Below are 14,844 nucleotides of genomic sequence, written 5' to 3' on the forward strand. Positions count from 1 at the left end.
GCCTGAATTTGCACTAGGAAGGGTGAATGTGCATTCATGACAGCCATCTTCAGAAACTGGGGACATTAAAACTAAACTATAATATGATGGGGACGTGGGTGGCGCTGTGGGTTAAAGCCTCAGCGCCTAGGGCTTGCCGATCGAAAGGTCGGCGGTTCGAATCCCCGCGGCGGGGTGCGCTCCCATTGTTCGGTCCCAGCGCCTGTCAACCTAGCAGTTCGAAAGCACTCTCGGGTGCAAGTAGATAAATAGGGACCGCTTACTAGCGGGAAGGTAAACGGCGTTTCCGTGTGCGGCTCTGGCTCGCCAGAGCAGCTTCGTCACGCTGGCCACGTGACCCGGAAGTGTCTTCGGACAGCGCTGGCCCCCGGCCTCTTGAGTGAGATGGGCGCACAACCCTAGAGTCTGTCAAGACTGGCCCGTACGGGCAGGGGTACCTATAATATGATGACCTGATCTTGCCATTGAATTAATACAGGCTCTGCTTTAGACATCTCTAATCATTCCAAAGACAACAGAGATTTACAGATAGGGACATGGCTTTAGAGTAATATTTCCTGGAATGTTTTCCTGGAACGAGTCTCATCCTTTCAGCTTGCCAATAAACCTTTTGTGTGCTTATATTACTTTTGTGTGATTATATTATGTGCTCCCCCCCCCTAAATATGCTATGTTTCACCAGCAATGAAACATAGATGTAGAGATATTAGAATAGAGACAGAGCGGCAAAGGAGGAGGATTAGAGGAAGAGACTAGCATGGAAAATCAAATAGCAAATCTCAAAGAAAGATGAAACAAGCAGAAAGAAGTAAAAAACAAAGCAAAGCAATCGAAGATTTTAACAAGTTAATAGCTTGTGCATGGAGAGAGATTGAGACTGTGGTCAAATCATCCTGTGAGCATGTTGGTAGAAGGGCTGTTTTACCAATCAAGATACCCTCCTTTCATCCAGGTAAGGGCACTTACCTAGACGTATCCCATTGACCTCAGTGGGACTTCCTCCTAAGTACCGTATTTTTCGTCCCATAGGACGCTCCGTCCCATAGGACGCACCTAGTTTTTTGGGGGGGAAATAAAGGAAATTTTTTTCCCCTTTATTCCCCCCCCCCAAAAGCAGGTCGGGGAAACCGAACCAGGTCGAGGAACAGCGGGGTGGCGGTGCTGCGCCTCCCTGCTGTCCCCCGAGCTTGTGGGGCTGGCCAATGTCTGCCCGGCGCGAGGGACGCTCTGCTTCAGGGCGCCCCACCCGCCGGGCGGCAGGCTGCTATCCGCAGCGTGGGGAGCGCTGCAGGGAACTCCTGGAGGGCTCCCCACGCTGCGGATGTATGCCTGGCGTGAGGGGCGCCCTGAAGCAGAGCGCCCCTTGCGCCAGGCAGCAGGCTGCTATCCGCAGCGTGGGGAGCGCTGCAGGGAACTCCTGGAGGGCTCCCCACGCTGCGGATGTATGCCTGGCGTGAGGGGCGCCCTGAAGCAGAGCGCCCCTCGCGCCAGGCAGCAGGCTGCTATCTGCAGCGTGGGGAACGCTGCAGGGAACTCCTGGAGGGCTCCCGATGCTGCGGATGTATGCCTGGCGTGAGGGGCACCCTGAAGCAGAGCGCCCCTCGCGCCAGGCAGCAGGCTGCTATCCGCAGCGTGGGGAGCGCTGCAGGGAACTCCTGGAGGGCTCCCGACGCTGCAGATGTATGCCTGGCGTGAGGGGCGCTTTGCTTCAGGGCGCCTCACCCGCCGGGCGGCAGGCTGCTATCCGCAGCATGGGGAGCGCTGCGGGGAACTCCTGGAGGGCTCCCCACGCTGCGGGTGTCTGCCCGGCGCGAGGGGCGCTCTGCTTCAGGGCCCCCCTGGGGCCAGGCAGCAGGCTGCTATCTGCAGCGTGGGGAGCCCTGCGGGGACCTCCCGCGGGGCTGCCTAGGGTGCGGACGTGTTCCCGAAGCGCCGGGCGCTCTGCTTTCAGGGCGCCCGACGCTCCGGGAAGGAGACTGCTATCCGCAGCCTAGACATCCCTGCGGGACCTCCCGCAGGGCTGCCTAGGCTGCGGATGTGTTCCCAAAGCGCCGGGCGCTCTGCTTTCAGGGCGCCCGACGCTCCGGGAAGCAGGCTGCTATCCGCAGCCTAGACGTCCCTGCGGGACCTCCCGCAGGGCTGCCTAGGCTGCGGATGTCTTCCTGAAGCCTGGAGAGCGAGAGTGGTCGGTGCGCACCGACCCCTCTCGCTCTCCAGGCTTCAGCGAAAGCCTGCATTCGCCCCATAGGACGCACCCAGATTTCCCCTTCATTTTTGGAGGGGAAAAAGTGCATCCTATAGGGCGAAAAATACGGTAAACATGCGTAGGATTGTGCTCTTAATGTATGTGAAGAGCCTTACTTTGTGATCATCTCTCATTTGTTTGCATGAACCTTCTCTCAGGTCAGCTGAGGATTTCCAGTGAACAAAAAGGCATGCAGAAATAAATGCAGACTCTGTGTCAACTTTTACATGCCCCGTTTCAGCACTAATCGCATGGGTACATGGCAGAAAGATGAAAATAGCCTCTGGGCTAATGGAACTTTAGAACTGAAGTAGAAACTCTAATTCTGGAGCTAAGGTTAATGATGCTATTGCAGGCTCTGGGCCTGGGAGCAATTTTGGAATATCAAATCAAACCATGTGTAATACTCTGTGCATCTTGGGATATAGAGTTAGCCCATCGCGGTATATAGAGTTCCCATATTCTACAATTTAGATCTTTTAAAGGCTATAGGGCAAATAGTGAATTTGTCTTGCCTACCTATGAAATGTTTAAAGTTTAGTTTTCTCATTTGTTGGCTGCTTGATTGCAGTATTATCATGCCCTTCTCCCTGAATATTAAACATAGATTTGTTCTATCTATAGAAGTCACAAAAGAGGGTGATGCCCCCACAATTTAATTCAAAGTTGACAATTAGAGGAGTTGCACATAAAATTTATTATTCTGTGATAACAGTGAAACAATGCACATATATAAGAAGCAAATCCCAATGTGTTCCCAGGGAAGTGTTCATAGGATATAGGATTCAAGCCACTGTCCTAAAGCATTTCACACTATGCTGTGTGTGTGAGAGAGAGAGAGAGAAAGAGCGAGCGAGAGAGAGAGATTTATATGACTGTAGATAAATGTAGAAGAAGAAGAAGCTTCTAAAGCTGAACTGCCTTAAAAACAAAAACCCTGCTGAGAATCTATGCACAACAAATATTTTGCCTTTCTGAAAAATATACAGATTAAGTAGTTGTGATGACAAATTCTATCTTCACACACCTTTCCCTCTGCTTTCTCTGCCAAGGCAGAATGGGGAACCTGTTTTGTCACGACCAAACTGTCTTTGATACTGAATATGAAAGGAGTGTGCGACAGACACCCCTTTATGACACGCTCACACCATCATCAGCACTAAAGGTTGACAGCATCATACCAGGTAGGAGAGATGAGAGGCTGGACCAGGAAATACCAGACTACATTCATCTTCTGAAAGTACTGCATTAAAAACCAATTTGTTGCTCTTACAGCAACTTTTGTGACAGCTCTTATGCTTATACTTTTGTGCAGGTGCATAAGAGGAGAGCAATTAGCACTCTCTAATTGGACCCCCCCCCCCAAGTTCCTCTAAGCTCTCTGCATGCTATATAGAGCACGCATGATCACTAGCTTCTGAAGCTACAATTTGGTCAATATGATGGACTGCAGAACAAAACTGATAGACCGGAAGGCTCTATTCTGAGGCTTCAGACACTTCAAAAGCCATTGAACCCAATATAGATATGTGCTACAGACAGGTACATCTACACCTGAGTTTATGCACTTTTCTTCTGAAGGAAACATACCATAATGGTCAGTTTGCAGCTGTCAGGCTAAGACCATTTCCCTTGGGTCATTAACATGGGTAAGTCTTTGTTATGATGTCTAGCCTAGTTTGTGGCATTCATCACTTAGCAGTAACCCGATTCGCTGGGGTCTGTAGAAAATGTCAGCTGAATGACAATGTTCTCTATGCTTATCCATGGTTTGCCAGTCCAAATAGCACTGGTGAATTTGCTCCTGTCATCTTTTCAGTGTAGCACTACGGCTAATGTTCCATCAGAATGCTCTCCCCCTCTCCTCCGCCCTAAATCTGTTCTAGGGTGGGAAAGTCCCATTGCATAAGTGGACACCATTCTTCTCACACAGTTGTTTAGTTGAATTCCGCCTGTGAACCTTTATATACTTCTGGGAGCACATAATCTCGCCTGACTCACTGTAGCTCTCTGAGGGCTATTATGGTAGAGAGAACTCTGTTTGTCATCATAACCTTTCTGATATGTGATGAAGTCATCATATATGCCACTGTTCTCATAGACATGATTTTTTAAAAATGGAACCTAGAGTAGTGAGCTTATATAAATCAATCACTTATTAACATATACTGGGACTCTGACTCTTGTTGGATTGCGGGGGGACCAGCCAGAGGAGTGATTTTTAACAGAAAAATGACTGATGAGAAAAGAGTTAAGCACCCCCACCCCACTCCTGTGTTTCCGAATCCCTGGCTGCTTTTCATTTTTAAAATCACCAGGACTTCAGTATAAATATCTGTAAGTAACATGTCATTTACTCATGATGAAAAAAGGCATTCCAATGCTTTAGCTCTTGAGCATCGCTGCTGGAAGAAAGAAGAAATTGGCATGGTGTGTGGGTGTGGGTGTATGTAAAAAACAGACAGGTCTTTTCTCATCAAAATCCTATGATAAACGTATATTGAGGAAATCACAGTGTAAAGCGTCACCAAGAGACAAAGAATAGCCTTGAAATCCTGAATATATGAGCCTTAGCATATGTGTTGCAGTAACCCGATTCACCGGGTTCTGTAGAAAATGTCAGTTGAATGACAATGTTCTCTATGCTTATCCATGGTTTGCAAGTCCAAATAGCACTGGTGGATTTGCTCCTGTCGTCTTTTGTTGTCAGTCAGAATACAAAACCAGTGTTTGTGTAGTGAATGTGTAGTAGTTGCTGGCAACAGCTAACTAGAGTGAAAAGAAAATACTTCAAATTTCCCAACAGCAGATATTTTCTTTAAAAAGAAAAAGAAATGAAACAGATGCGATTGTGGTACTCAAATCAATTGTTACCCATATTTCCCTTGCTTCCTTTCCCCCCTCCATCTTCTGTAAATACCCAGAATGAGGTGAATCAGCTGATTTGGAACAAGCTTTCATGTCTCTGAGCTGGTTTGCGCCATTAATAAGGTGTGTCACCGAACCCCCAAAGCACTCTCTTTTTCTTCACAGAGAACACTTCCAGGAAAGGGGGAGGGGAGAACAAGAAAAGTGTGACTTTTCCATTTTTCTATAATGAAGGTAAAATAAACAAGCACAGTTGTCCCTGGACATGCTTGTCTGAAATTTGGTGTGCTTTTTTTTTTTGGTCCAGGGACACCTCCCTCATGGCCCCCATTTTCAAACTGCTTGTCAGAAACAACATCAACAACAACAACCCCAGGGGAGCATGTTTTTACCCCCTGCTTCAAATGGTAAAGATTACCCTGGGGCTAAAAAGCTCCCATTTCACACCCCTCAGCCCTTGACTGCTAAGGAGAAGTGAAAAATAGGCTTGGAGTCAAATAGGCTCAAAATTGGAATCAGCCAGGGAGGAGCTCATAACCATATATTGAATCTGGTACCAACGGATATTCACATCAAAATGTCAAATTCCCAGTAATATTTGACTTCCAATTAATTGTGCTGCCCTTAATACAACATATTTGATACTTCAGAGGGTAATATGCCAGTGGGGACTTATTTACCCTTGCTCCCATGGCTAATCTACATTTTTAAGTGCATGGCACCTTTCTGTTGTAGGCAAGTTTTCAGATCCATATTCATGAAAGCAATTAACAGCTATCATTCTCAGGCAAGACATTGTGACTTAGCACTGCATAATCACTATGGTGGTTGAGGTTCCAAAAAATCACAAAAATTTCACATCAGCTAATCCGGATGTTATATATAGCTGTTGCTTAATGCTAAATAAATATTTGTGTCAGTTAAAGACATTTTTAGATTCTTAATACACATTTTCTTATGAATCAATATGTTATTTCATCAAGCATGCATCTTGATCATTGTTAAGAAGTATGATGATCATAACTGATGGATTTTGGTGATGGCCGCTAGTTTAAATGGCTTTAAAGGGGGAATTGGGGGAGGCTATTGTTGAAGATTAATACCCCGTGTCTGCAGTCATGGGATTTTTGTCTATCACATGACGGTGTATGTTTTCATTCCACAGAGTGGGAAGTGACAGAGACAGGATGTTTGTGTTACTGTGTTCTGTGAAATGGGATTATTGTCCTTTGTTCTTTCTCTTTGCTGTCTGATGAGAAAGAGGAAAGAGCTAAGTCAGAATGCTCCGAGTGTTTTATATGTAAATAAAGTAGATTAGCCAAATTCTGAGTTGCTGAGGTCTGTTACGCAAGCTGCAAAGACTCTGCGGATCCCTAAGTGATGTTTCTTGGCATCAGTCGCTGTGATGTTCGGGCAGAAGAAAGCTTTTGAAGCTCCCAAACGATCGACCAGGAGGAAGAGAACATGCCAGTTAGGAATGTGTCTCTACCAGGGCCCTTCTTGAGAGTAGGACGGCTCCTGACAGCTATAGTCATGATGGCTATATGAATATCATGTGCTGTGAATCACAATCACTAGATGGCTTCTGCACTCATGCCTGGCTTTTAAGACTGTCCATAGGCAGCAGATTGGCCATGGTTGGGAACAGACTATTGGATTAAACAGACCTGTAGTCTGATTCATCTGGGTTCTTTGTATGAAATGCAACTGATGACAAGATCATGAGCCAGAGCCCCCATAATTCTGGAACCTTTTTTTAAAAAACCCCAATTCCTGAAATTTTTTTAATTTTATTTTTCTTTCCTAGCGCCTGTTCTCAGGAAGGCAAATTTTTGAAGGTTCTTGATCAGCAGAATGCAAAAAAGAAATGGAATGAAATGAAAGCTGGTTAAGTACTGCTTGTCTGGGAACAAAAGGTGAACCATACAACCATTAATCACAAAGCACGGGACCTTTGTTTGGGGGCAGAGGTCACAAACTGCCAGTTGGTTTATTCCTGATTGCTTCATGGTGGTAATGGAAGTGCCCAGACAGCTTTGATCTTTTCAGTTGACACGACCTGATCTTTTTTTGTGAGGGTTAATTGGTAATTTAAGTATACTGTACAGGTCGAATGATTTGAAGTGCATGCCATTAAGAGTGAGATTCAACACACTCTCATCATTATGAGGGATGTTTGGCTTAGAGGGAGGAAAGGCACGCGGATAGCTATTCCCAAACCTGCATTTGAAAATAAACATATAGATATTCACCTCATTGCCCTCTATTTATTTCTGGAATCCTAAAGCAGGACTACATAGTTTGTAAAATATTTACATTCAAAACTGGCTTGTGAATGTGGTTTGGGACAGAAGACATTGCCTCCTATTTTTGCTGCCTTCATGGCAGTGAGGGAAAAGGGCCAAAAATAGTACAAGATAGTACAAGAGGAAGAGCATCAAGAGAAAGAGGGCTGTGTGACCAGCCCTTTTATTGGGTCTCAGAAGGTCAAGCTCATCTACCTGGTCACATACAGGGGAGGATGCTCCAGACCAGGTGTGACAGGAAGTCCTCCTGGCTGGAGCAACATTCCCCTGTGTGTCCGCTCAGGGCAAACAGGAAATGTTGTATTTGACTGCTTTTGTGATGTTACAAACCACACAAACATCACAGTCTTTTTGGTCTTATAACTGTGCCCAGGATCCTAATGAGAACCGAAGAGGCCAGTGGGTGGATGTGAAGCCTCAAAATGGCATTGTGGACCTGTCTTTTCCTCTGGCCTCCAAAGCAGCCGTGGGAGGGTACACCATAGTCATTGGAAGACCACTTTTTGCATATGAGGATTCAGGAAGATATTTCATGGTGGCAGAATATGGTGAGATTTCAAGGGGAGACCACTTTGGTTGCAGGGTGTGTGTGTGCGCGCGTGTGCATGTGCTAACAATAAAAGGAATGCAGGCTATTACATAGGCCAAAAATCACATCTTCTCAAACTGGTGAGGCTGCTTTCGAGTAAGAGATCCTGGCTTTAGCATCTTAAAGCCAAAGAACTCTTAAGTTTTGCATAGTTTGGAGATTCTTTTTCATTTCAGATTTGTAGCTGCTGATGCGACAATTCGAAGCAAAAGATTAACAGGTGGGGAGGATGCTGGCTCCTTCCCCATCATGCAGTTTTATTTCTGCTAGGGATGGGGGAGAAATTTGTTTGATCCACAGTGAGCCAACCTGATTCAGTGTCCCTGCATGTGCTTGCAGACTGGAGCACACTATCAGTTCAATCATACGCTTCTCCAGAGTTTGTGCTGCAGTTTAGATCCCATAATGTACACACCAAAAACAAAGTATATTTTATTGGAAGAATGTGTGCAAAGTGCATTAAAATGTGTGCAACTTGGATGTTCATTTTTCATGCATTTGTTTGGAAAGTCACAAAGCCTCAGCAGTAAAAGGAGCCCCTTTAAAGGGAGGAAGGGAGGAAGGACCAGCTATTGGAGGAACAGAGTGAAAATTCTCTGGCCTAGATGGTGTACAGAAAAAACTTTCTCCCTCTGGCATGCTGGCTCTCCAAATATGAAATGGGTCACCTTTTGGAGCTGTTGAAGAGAGACAGGAAGCAGGAATTATATGCAAATTATAGATGTGGACATTCAGAGGTAGGGAAAAATGGATTTGAACATTACCTGTGTAAATGACCTTAGTTCAGGCTTTACAATGGAAGGCAAGGATTCATTAGCTGAAAGGGTGCATCATAAAATAACTATCTACTCCCCTCTACAGGCATAAAGTGAGAATGGCATGGTGAAATTTTGCTTTCAGAGCCTTGCTCTTGCACCATGAAAAGGTCCTTCTATGCACTGAACACCCCTAAACCCCACACACTTCTTTTGTTCCTCCTTTACATGAACTGGGGAATGGGGACAAGCTCATTTTAATCCAAACAGAGCCTAACCTTATGAGCTCTTGAGGGGATGAGAATACCCTTTCCTTGCCAAGCACATGAGAATTGAGACTTGAGATCGCTACCCTGTTTTAAAAATGAAAGATTTCTTAACTCAGCTGTCTCGTTCCCCACCTAGGAGAGTGTTAGGATTTGATATTTGTAGGTTAAAAGCAAGTATAACAGTTTTGGAGGTGACAGGTTATGTAGAGCTCAGGATGTCTTGGGAAACATTTTAAGGAGACTTTTCCTGTCAGCTAGTGTAATATGTCTCCTCACAGACATGAAGTAATGGGTTAGTTGCCCTCAGACAGAAGCTCGTGCAACAATAAATTTTGTCAGTCACAAGCCTTGAAGAAGGGTGTGACATAAAAACAAAAGCTTTGGGGAGTCACCATTAACATGTCCGGTGCATTGTTTGTTACTGTTTACATTGATAAGTCACATGTTTACCTAGTCCTCTAGGTGACACAAACCAATTTAGTCAATAAAAATTAAAACACACACCAAAAATCAGATAAAATACAATATCAGCACACATGCAAAAAGACAAATGCATAAAAAAGAGCCATAATAATGCCACTGGGATAAAATTTAAGTGGTCAGATTTTGTCGGACTAAAGTAATATTCAATATCAATTTTGAGATATTGTAAATCTTAAACATGTTAAAAGACAGGATAAAGTATTGGAGCCTGAAGCAAAACATCCTGCTCCCACTGGGAGACGGGGCATGAGGTTTGCAAGGGCTTTGCCTCATGGAAAAGCTCTTGCAAAGCCTCACTGGGATGTGTGAGGGCAAACTCTGCAAGGACTTTGGGAATGCTTCCCTTTCACTGAGTTTTGTTCTGGAGAGCTTTGCCACTGATGGCAAAAACTGTGTGGCAGAATGCTGTGTCACTCTGCCAATGCCAACACCTCCCTTACCTTGGTTGCTCCTCTGGTGGTGGCAGAAGCTGTGAGGTGGGCACTACTTCTTCATTTTCCACCACTGCTTCACCCCACTGCATGAATGGGCCAGGTCTGTCTTTGTTCCTGAAAACAATGTGGAAATTCCTCTACGTGTTTCTCATAGCTACAGCGTATATTATGTTACACTGTTAAGAGATGAAGAGAGTTTGCAGTTGCAGCTAAAGTCGTTCGCAACTGAGAGGATAAGCTAGTTGCTAGGTTCACTGTGTGTTGCTGAGGTAATGACAAGCCCGCTGAGTCGTTTTGCCTGGCTAGACTGTGTCCTTGAATTCTGAGAGTGCCTCTTTCTTGCCTGGATGGAGAACAGAGGGCAGTGTGTGTGTAGAAGCTAGTTAATGGGTACAAATGTAGAGTCCAAGTTTGTTGCGCTGTCGACTTTTGCCCATGGTCCCACCCCTTACTGGTATGTGGCTCTTGCAAGGCTGCTTAGAAGGGCACGTAGCCTTTCGGCTTAAAAATGTTCCCCACTAAGGCCGTGCAGGCACAGTTGGGTGGGGGAGAGAGTTGGCAAACCTGAAGCAGAGAATTTGTCACAACCTAAACCACAGAGCCTAGGACTGGCAGATCAGAAGGTCGGTGGTTCGAATCCCCGCAACGGGGTGAGCTCCCGTTGCTTGGTCCCAGCTCCTGCAAACCTAGCAGTTTGAAAGCACGTCAAAGTGTAAGTAGATCAATAGGTACAAATATGGCGGGAAGGTAAACAGCGTGAGCTGCTCTGGTTCACCAGAAGTGGCTTCGTCATGCTGGCCACATGACCTGGAAGCTGCATGCCGACTCCCTCAGCCAATAAAGCAAGATGAGCGCCGCAACCCCAGAGTCGGCCACGACTGCCTTTTACCTTTACCTTTGTTCCTCGCTTTACGTGAACATATGGGAGCCTTCAGTGAGTCTTTGCCTCAGAAACAGCTATGCATGCAGGCATATCCTAGGACACTTTGCATGTGGATTTGAAGTATTAATGGTAGTTAGGCCAGAGATGGGTCAGCCCTTGTGAATGTGAACCCCTGCTTGGGAAGTTTTCTGACTAGATAATCACTTTTTAGAAGCAGTGTTTTAATAAGATAGTTTATGCTACTGAGCAGCTTATTCCACATTCCTAAAATGAGATGAAAACCCTCCTGCACCGCAACTCTTTAATAGTCTCCAGTTGCATAGTCAAGTCTTTCAAACCACAAAACACATACTATATAAATAATAGCTGTACTTTTAGCACCATCTAGTGGTATTTTATTTATATTTTCTGGCATGCTCAGTGTTCTTCCCCCTTTTCTTCCACCTTACCAAGGACACAAATTAACAAAACCAAGCAAGTTACAAGTCAGGGCTACACCATTACATAGCTGTTAGGATCTGATACAAGAGTCCCTTGCCTGGTGTGTTCTGCGTCCTGGGAAGAATAGGTGTGGGATGGTGGCAAGCCCCCCCTCCCTGCACCAATATCCTTGGTGACGCTACTTTGGGACCTCCTCAGATTTATTCAGCATTTGAGATTATATCTATGGTGAGTCCAATTTATTCCACCCACCAAGTGTAGAACGTAAATATTGAGCTAGGAGGCCCCACCATGTATTTGAATTTGAGGTTTTTCTAGGTAATCTAGTGGTTGCCTTTTACGACACTGAAGGAAGCAGAGAAAGAGGGAGGGGAGGGAGTACATAAGCCAGAAGCCCATGACCAGGCTCAGAAATTTACCTCACAGAATCATAAATGCAGGAATATGCAGCTGTCCCTTACAGGAATCGAACCTGCGACCACGCTCTAACCAACTCAGCTATCCACCTCCTTATGCACTGCCCTTAGTTTTGCCAAAATGCCAGATAATAAGCAACACAAGAACCATACAACACAAGAACCTCGAGTAGAATATCAGAACAAGCAGTTGAAGCATTAAACTGGACAGCCAACTGTACTTATAGTCAGGTAGAAAGGGGTTACCTGCCAGGAATCACACTCTGCATTACTAGCCAGGCTTAAGACTGCTGCTTTAACTTCCAGCAACCTCCCTCTTTGTACTCCTGGGGCTAAAGGAAGTAGGATAGGATAAGTTTTGTATTGCGTCTCAAATTCCAAGCAGGTTAACATATGTTCAATGGCTACTGGTCATTATGGCTGTGTATTACCTCTACTTGCAGAGACGATGTGCCTTTGGGTACTAGTTGCTGGAGATTGGGAGGTTGCTTGTTGCATGAATTCCCCCCAGGATTCCTATAAGCATTTGGTTGGCCAATGTGAGGACATAATGTTGGAGGAGATGGGCCACTGGCCTGAGCCATCAGGTTCCTCTTTTGTTCTCATGACTACACAGGCCTTCAGTCTGATGCAGCAGGACTCTTCTTCTGTTCTAAATGTTGCATTTAGACAAACTGATAATACTGCTTAATTGTATTCAGTCTTCACATATTTGTCTTCATACATAGAGAGGATTTGTTTTCTTTCTTCGTAGTTATCCTAGGCAATTCCGGCCTACAAAAGGTGGTTAAAAGATAGAGACAAACTCAGCGCTAAGGAAGTTCAGCCTTCTTTGAGGTATAGTAAGGCAACAGTCCAGCTGCCTTCCCTCAAACATCCTAGAATTTAATGCTGAACACTTTGATTCATATGTTCAACCAGAGGCGATGCTGCAATTACTCAAGTATCTTGCTGAAAACCTTTTGAAAGCCAAAGTACACTGTGTCAGCTGCATTACCTCTATCTATATTTTTCTACTCTAATAAGTGTATGAGGCAGCACCTGCCCTCGGAGAAGCCATACTAGCTCTGCTTCTGCAAGGCTTGTTCTTCTATATGCTTGCTTATTTTATTTTTAACTACACCAGCTTCACCATGACAGATGTTAAGCCAACTGACCTGTATTTCCCAGGATTCCCCCCTTCATCCCTTTTTAAAAAAATTGGTACTACATTGGCTACTTTCCAGTCCTCAGGTATGGAGGCTGATCTGACGATTACATATTTATGTTAGAAAATCAGCCATTTCACTTGTGAGTTATTTGACAACTCTCAGGTAGATGCCATCCAGATACAGTGATTTGCCTGTCTTTATTTTGTCTATTAGATCTAGAACTTCATTTCCCATTAGTTCTCAGTTCCTGTTTTGTTCAGATTTTTCCAGTAAAGCTTTACCAGGATTTTCACTCTGGACTGCAGTTGCATTATTGATGTGTCTCTGCTAACGGGTGCAATATACATTTCCCTAGATATCCTTTCCTTTTTGAAGTTTACTCTTTGGGTCTTCCATTATCAAAGTAGCCAGTCTCGCAAGAGCTGTGAGAGACTGCAGATTCAACAGTACAAGATCTGTGGTGCCAGGAAGAGAGTGTAAGGAATACTCTTGCTGTTTGCCTACTGAGCAGCTAATGGTGTGCATCAGTTAATGTGCAAACCATTCTGGCTCTCACAAATAGGAGGAGAGGATGCTTAAATATCATTCAGGTGGGCTGTAATCGCCTTTGTTTCACAGGACGTTGCAAAAAAACAACAGGAAGTAAAGGTTGGATATTGAAAGCCTAGCGATAAAGGCCTTAAATGAGTTTGCATGCTGAGTGAAGAATGACAGGTGTCTGGAATACCTCTTAGAAGGATCTTTAGCGCAGTCCATTTTGCTGGTGAAGTCTTTAGGCTGCAATAACACAGCTTCTTCCAAGGAGGAAAAATGAAAGTGTACATTTGCTCTCAGCAGTTATTAAAGTGGAAATGTGATGGCATTATCTGAACACTCATCAAAGGTCAAGGGAATTAAATTGGCATAAGTTAACTCCCCCCGCCCCCCGCTCTCTATTGCATGTGACTCTGACAGGGTTTATCTTTCTTTTCTGAGCTATTCCTAATAGCATCATACAGGGACCACTGCTTTATTTCTAGAAAAGAGTTGCTGGAGCTTGTCTCTTTAGAAATGTTGCCCTCTGATTCAAACACACTTCTTCCTAAGCCCAGGAGATGACTATGTTTGATGACTGTTTCCTAGCACCTTTTCCCTAGCCATTTCCGTTTTGTAGGGCCTGAAAAGCAGAGACTTGGCTGCACAGTCCAAAATCGAAATTAAGTGTACCGGTAAGTTTTCCCACCAAAACCTCACTTCCTGACATAGACAATAGAATGGCCCCAGTAACTGACATCTTCAGGTAACCAGAAAGTCCTCTTTATTCCCTATGGTTTCAATCTTTTCAAAACCTGACGAATGCTATATTAGAAGTACCATAAGCCCTCCTTTGAAAGTCAATGAAACAGGAACCACTTTTTTTGTTAGACAAGCCCAAGATAATTTCTTTCCTGGGGTGGATTTTGGTAATCTTTGTTATATGGTGCCCTATGTGAGGCCAAAATTGGGTCCCCCCCAAAATGGATCTTCTCAGTTTTGCACCCCTGTATTTTGGCACCCTGAGTGGGGGAACCTCCCACACTGTCCTAAATACAGAGCTGGTCTTTTCTTTGTGTGTCTGGAAAGCAGCCTTCTAGAACCACCTCATTCTTATGTGATGTCTTCATCAACACTTTTTAACTTTTTATCCTTCTACATCAGGACTTACCCATGTTTGTGCGTGCCTTCAAAAACAGTTTCTTCCTCTCTGTTCTGAGTTTCTGATCATCAGCCCCTGAATACGTGCCTGTTCTTGTGGCTCCTAGAAGCTGTCAGCATGCAACAGTGGCCAGTGTCTGGGAATGGCTTCAACTGGCCTGCTAAACCAGGTGAGGATAGCCAACAGGACTCAAACCCTCAGTGAGTTAGGGACTTCCCCTGCATGCGAAGACAGGCTCCAGCAGTTGAGTGGATGAGACCAATAGTGGGTCCAACAGTCAAGAAGCTGGTTTTTGCACGTACTGTAGGGGAAAGTGAGGGGCAGGTGGA

At 45.0% G+C, this 14,844-nt stretch overlaps 1 long non-coding RNA gene across 1 annotated transcript; it reads left to right on the forward strand.

Moving 5' to 3' along the window:
* The first annotated feature begins 3,424 nt into the window (after positions 1–3,424).
* LOC310672148 lies at positions 3,425–8,046 on the forward strand. The gene is made up of 3 exons (XR_014508436.1): positions 3,425–3,894; positions 6,921–7,029; positions 7,793–8,046. It is a non-coding gene; the product is annotated as an uncharacterized lncRNA (long non-coding RNA).
* Positions 8,047–14,844: the final 6,798 nt, after the last annotated feature.

This window comes from Podarcis tiliguerta (genome assembly GCF_965153285.1).
Source record: "Podarcis tiliguerta genome assembly, chromosome: 1".
NCBI lineage: Eukaryota > Metazoa > Chordata > Lepidosauria > Squamata > Lacertidae > Podarcis > Podarcis tiliguerta.